The 7,674-nt window shown below is 33.8% G+C and overlaps 1 long non-coding RNA gene across 1 annotated transcript; it reads right to left on the reverse strand.

Moving 5' to 3' along the window:
- Positions 1–4,290: 4,290 nt before the first annotated feature.
- On the reverse strand, positions 4,291–5,962 carry LOC149528135 (uncharacterized). Its single transcript, XR_016359160.1, has 2 exons — positions 5,796–5,962; positions 4,291–4,577 (listed from the first exon to the last, which is right to left on the reverse strand). It is a non-coding gene; the product is annotated as an uncharacterized LOC149528135 (long non-coding RNA).
- Positions 5,963–7,674: the final 1,712 nt, after the last annotated feature.

Consider the following 7,674-nt stretch of genomic DNA (forward strand, 5'->3'; position numbering starts at 1 on the left):
ACATGTCTCAATCCTCAAGGGAAATATTTTGTTCTTTGTCATTTGAACTGCTACAAGTAGGTTCTTGCTCCCATCTTTTTCATGAATGATACAACTATCATTCTCCATCAACACTTTGTATCCATTTTGAATGAGCTAACCAATGCTCATCAAATTGTGCTTCATACCAGGGGCAAAATACACATTTTGTATTTCCCTTTTCTCACCTTTCTTGGTACAGACCATAATAGATCCTTTGCCCACAATTGGTAGGGTTCCATTATTACCCATTTTAATTTTTGATTTGAAACTCTTGTCAATGAATGAAAACAAGGTCTCATTACCACTCATGTGGTCGCTACATCCACTGTCAAGGTACCAAACCTCAGGGCTTCCTTCTTCACCAACATTACACATGATGAAGGCAGCAACATTGGGTCCACTTCCCATGTTCACATCAGCCACATTTGCTTGTCCTGATTGATCATTCTGCTTCTTCCAACATTCACTTGCATAATGCCCATATTTATGACAGTAGTAGCATTCTACATTACTCTTATTTGAGTTGTAGTTTTTCTTACCTCCTCTTGAAGTATTTTGTGAGCTACTTGCTCCATCTACTCTTTCTGAGCTTTCTGCTACAGCATTCCTTTGTCCTCCATTACCTCGGCCTCTACCTCTGGAGTTTTTGCCTAAGTCATTTCTTCCTCTCCCCTTCCTCTTGAATTTGATTGAGCCTTGAATACTTTCTCTTGGGTAGAAGAAGATGCGGATCTATTGATCCTATACTCATGGGTTTGAAGAGAACCCATCAACTCATCCATTGTCAAAACAGTGAGGTCTTTTGCCTCTTTTATGGTCATGACCAAATGGTCATATTTATGAGGTAAACTCCTCAATATCTTTTCCACTATCCTCTGCTCTTGATAGTCTTCTCCATTTGACTTCAGTTGGTTAATCACATTGGAGGTCCTTGAACTGAAGTCTGCAACTGATTCATTTTCCTTCATCTGAAGGTTCTCAAACTCCCTCCTTATGTTCTGTAGCTTAACTGTGCGGACTTTGTCAGTCCCCTTGAAGTTCGTCTCAAAGATATCCCATGCTTCCTTTGCATAATTTGTTGCTACAATCTTTGAGAAAATTGTCTCTGTCATTACTGCTTCAATAAGACTTAATGCCTTAACCTCCTTCCTCCTTGACTCTTTCAAATGAGTCTTCTATGCATTTGTGAGGGCAACATACTGAGTTGGATCAGTCACATCATTGAATCCATTAACTACAAACTCCCACAAATCATTTGCTACTATAATGGTCTTCATCTTCTTTGCAAATGTATCATAATTCTGTCCATTAAATGATGGTGGCTGCTGCCATATCTTTCTTGCATCTCCTGCCATGATAAATATCCCAAGAAAACAAATGCCCTAACTCACTTGGGATGTGGGGCCACAAAGCTCTGATACCATGTGAGAAATCTCAATTAAGATCAAACTTAATCTCACAACCCTAACCCTAAAAACTTTGCTCGACACTTAAAAGTTGCTCAGCACATGAAGGTGCCGAGTGCCAATTTTACTTGGCACTTGATGGTGCCAAGTGGCAGGTTGCTCGGCACTTGAAGAAAAGTGCTCGGCACAGGAAGGTGTCGAGTGCCAGAAATTACTCGGCACTTGCTCGGCACTTAAAGGTGCCGAGTGACAGGTAATAGGTGTTGAGTGAACTCAGCACAAAAGAGGAGTTCGGCAACAAATGTCGAGTATGCCCGGCTCACAAAAGAAAATGCTCGGCAATAATAGATGCCGAGTGAGCTCGGCTCCAACTAAAGTTTATAACTTAAAAAAAATTTAACGTGAATGCATTCACCATTAAAACCAGAGAGCCAGAGCTTTAAGCTTTCAACCAAACTTGTCAAATGCAATGAATAGAAGATGAAGAAAAATGGATTAAGTATGCTGCTTGCTTTCTATTTAATCTTGCATTAAACTATTACAAAATCTGGGAGCATTCAGCTTCAACTAGAAAACCCTAAAATAACCCTAAATTGATAATACTTCAAACTTTAATAAACCTTTAAACCTGTAACTCTAATGGCTACATACAATGGTGCCTAGAGCAATCACTGCTTCAAGAGGACAAATCCAAACAACAAACTTACAGAGTGAACAAGGAACCACGTGCAACTGCAGGCACAAACTTCCTTCCTTCTTCCTTCTCTGCTCAGGTCTCCAACTTCTCTCTGATCTGCTTGATCTGCACTGAATTCTACTAAATGAATGTAGAAAAATATTCCTTTTGTCACATTCTTCCTTTCCCTCTCAACGTTCAAATTCAAAATCTCACCTACCAAAATGAATGCCTGCCATTCATGGATGCCAGCGGTGACCTGAAAGGGTAGATGGGTGTGGGGCTCGAGCACAACTTGTAAGCATTGACATTTAATTTCCAACAGAAATGACGCCTTCTCATTATTATCCTTACATCCCTCTACCCTAAGCTACATCACATGCCCATAAACATCTCCTCCACCATCTTCTTACCACCACTCCACCCCATTATTGTTAGAACCCTTTCAAACATGAAATCAACTAAGGGGCATAATTTAAGGAATTAATATATGTCTAAAATCCTCTATCACCTCATTTTTCTCTCCCAAGACCACACCAATATTAGCGTAAGTAATAAAATCTCATAAGTCTAAAATAAAGCTCCAGCAAATAAATGAAAAAAGTTATAGCTATTTTTAAAATTTCCTTTACCAAAAGAAGACGTTCAACCCATAATTTAGATTGCGGCACATATGAATTTACCCAAAAACTATACTAGAGAGGTCAATAAGTTTCAAACATAAGTAAGAGGTTACCTTTATTAAAAATGACAATGTAAAATTGGAAGATTTGAATGTGAACAATGGTTTCTATGTTAAGAATTGTCATTGAATGCTCAGATGGACAACATAAATATTTATCTAGTAAAATACTAAGGTAGTCTATAAGAATTAAACAAAAATGGTACAGATCATATAAAATTGACGCATACAATTTTCATAAGATAGGAAAAATCAGTGACTGAGTTACAGTACTAGTGTGTACATATTTTTATTTAGTATTTTTTGCCATGCTATGATAGGAGTATGGCTATCCCTGTTCAGCATTGAGAATGAACGACTAAATGTGAGAAAGGAAAGAATAGATAATTAGGGAAAAAAAATATTGATTATGGCTTAAAAAAGAAATATAAACAAGAAGAATAATACAAATCACGATGCACAAAATCACTTGCAGCCTTGAGGGATGGATACCGCTGTGGTTAAGAGTATGGATCTGGGAGACATACTATGGAAAACAGTTAACTATTGCTCCTCCGAGGTGTCATCAATCGTGTAAGATGAGTAAAATTTCACCAAAATTCTTGGTTTGTAGAAATGTTATGCTAAAATAAGAATGACATTAAATAAAGAAGAAAACTTTTGAATCTGCTCCCAATGTTTCAGTATTGGTATTGATATGCTGGAAACATTTCTAGATTGTCTATCCATGTTGGTATTCGATTTTATAGCTTAGAGCAAAAAAAACATTGAGAGAGAATTTCTCTGCAACCTACTAACATAACTCCCAACATATATATATTTTGACAAATGTGGTTGGGGTCACAAACTATATATTAAAATAACTAGTTCGATAATTCTATGGGAAAGAATTAGAAAGAAAACTTCATTTCCTCGTTTAAATACAAAAGAAATAAGCAGAAAAAAAGCAGCCCACAAAAGATTTTCCCTACCACAACACAAAACTACAAATGGCTGCAATTGGAGACATTAATTTGAATCCTTGATAATATATATTTTATAGTCTTATGATTTAAGTTTCAGTATTTGACAACAAAGAAATTGCTAATCTTAGCTTGATACCAACGCTCATCTATGTTGGTCCTCCTGTAATATTCCCAATCAGGTGTGAATGCCCAACCCAAGCTCAAATCAGTATAGGGGTCGAAATACAGATAACATATGTGGTGCAATTAACTTTCTAACCTAAATGACAACTCACATTCAACTCTAATTTTGATGTCTCTTAATCTTCAAATATGAGGTAAAATTCTTCCTGCAAACCATAAATTTCGGGACATGTTGTATCCATTCTGATATTTAGCAATTTTAAAAAAGCATTGCATAAATCCTTCACTAAATACGTGAATTCTGAACTTGGAGACAATAAACCTTCCCCAAATTTTGTACACTATGATGTTTTGTTCTGTTCGACTGTTCCAATATGTTTCAATTGAGATCTTGAAACTAATGATGTAAAATAAAACAATAGCAACAACAAAGAAAAGTTGCCAACCAATAAATTGTTTTTACAGAAATCTTGTTGTGGTATCGATAGAATTCTCTAAGAGGCAATCTACTATTAAAATCAACGTGAACAAAGAATTTTTGATCTGGCAATGGACTTCATACCAATTCTTAAATGTATTCTACTTTAGGAAGCTCCTGTTGTATGTGGCTAAAACTTGTTGCAGAGCTCGTGTGAGCGGAATTTGCAACTAGTTGTACAATCCCCACCGTCTGAATTCGCCTCCCTCCTCCACAGCTGCAGAAACTGCGAATACATTGAACATACAATTAATCTTATAATAAGAGGACAATAAAAGTCTCTGGGTTAATATGTATAATAAAAATTATGCAAGTTCGGTGATAGAAATAGTAATTAGAAGATGAATGATAATAAAAAGTAGTTTTGATTGGTAGGTGGAGGAAATTTAAATCACTGATTGTGTTCCATGCCCTCTGCAATAGTTTCCTGCTGTGGCAGCAACTAATAATAATTCATAACTCAAGGTATAATAATTAACAATTTATTGAAATAAAATCTAATATAATATTAAACCAGCTAAAAAATTGAAGCTCGCGCATAAGAAGGTCCAACACTTGATAAAAACAAGTGCTTGGTGATGGCGATATGCAATCAATTTTCCTTTGATTTATGGTCTGGATCAAGAATCACTCTCTCAGCCAAGATATCTACAGTGTAAAGGTTGATGCTTGAACATACATTTCCCTTCTATTGGCCAACATAATCAATCATATCATCTCCTTTCTTGAGTAACAACATTATTTCTTATCGGAATCTATTTGATTTCATGGGTTTTCCCCTTATTGGTTATTTCTAGCTCGTACCACTTTCAAATGATTCATTAAGATCATTCTCTCCTAGCTATGAAAAATGTATACTGATCTTCACAAACTGTGATACCAGAGAATCTATCTGAAAGCTGAAAAGACCCATATGTTTTCCATATAAAATACAAACCAAACCCAAGTTATTAAGATAACAAGAATCGAAATAGAAGACCAAAGTAAGTAGAATGCATAGCATAACACATTACAACCCACACTTCAATGGCATAATATGCCTACATAAAGAAACTCATCTAGTACAATTGTCAATGTCTACCCAAAACATTGGAATGTTTTTAGCATTTAGTATTATATTTGAAAAGAATACTGAAAACAATGAAATGTTTGTACTATTGAATAATATATCTGAGAAGGGTACTGCAAACATTGAAACATTTGTATCATATATCTGAAAAAAAAGTCATTGAAATATATGTACCATTCAATAATATATATAAAAGAGTACTGAAAACAATGAGATGTTTGTACCATTGCATAAAATGTTCCAAAAGAATACTGAAAACATTAAAATGTTTGTATCATTCAATAATAAGTTTGAAAGAATACTGAAAACATTAAAATGTTTGTACCATTCAATAATAAGTTTGAAAGAATACTGAAAACATTAAAATGTTTGTACCATTGAATATTATATCTGAAAAGAATAGAAAAATATTGAAACGTTTGAAATGAAAACATTCATGGCAAGTCTGACATGATGAAGAGATCAAGCTGCCTTACCAAGAATGACCTGCTCGCTGACATTAAAACAATAAATAATTTTATTGTTTTTAAGTGGGCAAGTCATCCTTGGCTGGGTAACAAGCTCTACTTCTACATGTAAGCCTCCTGAATGATAAGAAAATATACAGATGAATGATAAAGAAAATATATAGATGAGAAATAAGAGAATATATATATATATAGAGGGATGGTAGCATAATTTGTGAATGGGAATGGAATAAGTTGAGTGGAATGAATTAGTATTGGTCTTGACAATGCATTATTGAAGAAGGGCATATTTGTAGGCCATGTTTGTAAGTGTCAATGTGACCATAACTTTTGACAGAGAATAATTGGGATTCCAACTAATCGTTACCCAGATGCTAGGGAAGATTCCTCCTTTGACACCAAAAGATTACGTAGACGGTGATCACTAAATTACTAGCATGTAGGCTAGGCTACATCTTTTTCGAATTTCTCCTTTTCGGTCGTAGGCTTTGTGGACAAAGATAATTGAGAATATGCCTTTGTTTTTTCCACATGATAAAGGGCATAATACTTTTGACACTTCACAAATATAGCATCTAGATGTAATATGATGTAGTGGTAAAGTTGTTATGAGTTTCAGTATGGATAAGTTTCTCGTGTGTTCAAGTTATTCTTCAAAATTTTGATGGGTTAAAAGTTACTAGTCTTATAAATTAGATGTATGATAAAGACATTTGAGAGTTCAAACAGTCTTGACTAATCGGCCTTAAATAATAATGAATTAGAATTAAAAATAATTAGAGTAATTGAAGAAGACTAATGTTTCAGATTTCATCGTAGTGGATAAATCTTGGAGTTCTAAGAAAATATGATGTTGTAAATATGTGGAATATGTTATGTAACATAATATATAATAATGAATTAATGTAGTGCATAATTTTGATGTATAGGTTAATGTATTCTAAAATAAGATATCTTTCATTTGATTTTTGTTGTCACTTGATGAAGTCTAATATACAAAGATATTATATGTGAATAGTCACTTTCTATACTTTGAATATACAAACTAAGAGACAATGACAATTTTTGAAATGGGCTAATTTTAGAGCACATAATTTAAAAAATGAGGATAGATAGTTCTAGGTTGTGCCATGCAATCTAATTCTAAGTTTTTTTTTTCTCAAAAAAATTGGAATGGAAGCATTAGGTAGTTTGCATGTGCAATTGACTTATCTTTATTACGTAGGACCCCATGTACCAAATATATTTAATAAATGGTTGTGATTGTTTATTTGAATCATAGGTGCAAACTACTATACAATTAAGGTTTCGAAGTGTAGAGCATGGAATTTTGTCCCTTTAAAAAAAATATAATGATGTTATAATCAATATTTTTAAAAATTTAGGATTCTATTGAAACCTCATTGAAGAGATATTATAAAAGATGAAATAACCTAGTCAAATGTAGACCATAGGATATAAAATATCAACATATATTTAAATTCCATCTCAGTTAATATAAAAATAAATTATTTTATACTGTTTTCTTGGCAATTTAAGGTTAGGAGAAGCTATTATATTTTTTTCATATTCATTAAATTAAAAGAAAACAAAGGAGGGAAAGCTTGATTATACTCATATGCTATCAAAAGAAGGTTAAATAACTTGGGGTGAGTGAATATATCTTTCCATAATTACATAACACTGTCGACTCACAGTCTTTACAAATATTCACACGTACAACCATGGACTTTGTGCACTCACTGATGTCATCATTAGGATGTCTTCTACCTTTGTCTAAATTATCT

This window comes from Cupressus sempervirens, chromosome 11, assembly GCF_028749045.1.
Source record: "Cupressus sempervirens isolate cs-2001-9-10 chromosome 11, ASM2874904v1, whole genome shotgun sequence".
NCBI lineage: Eukaryota > Viridiplantae > Streptophyta > Pinopsida > Cupressales > Cupressaceae > Cupressus > Cupressus sempervirens.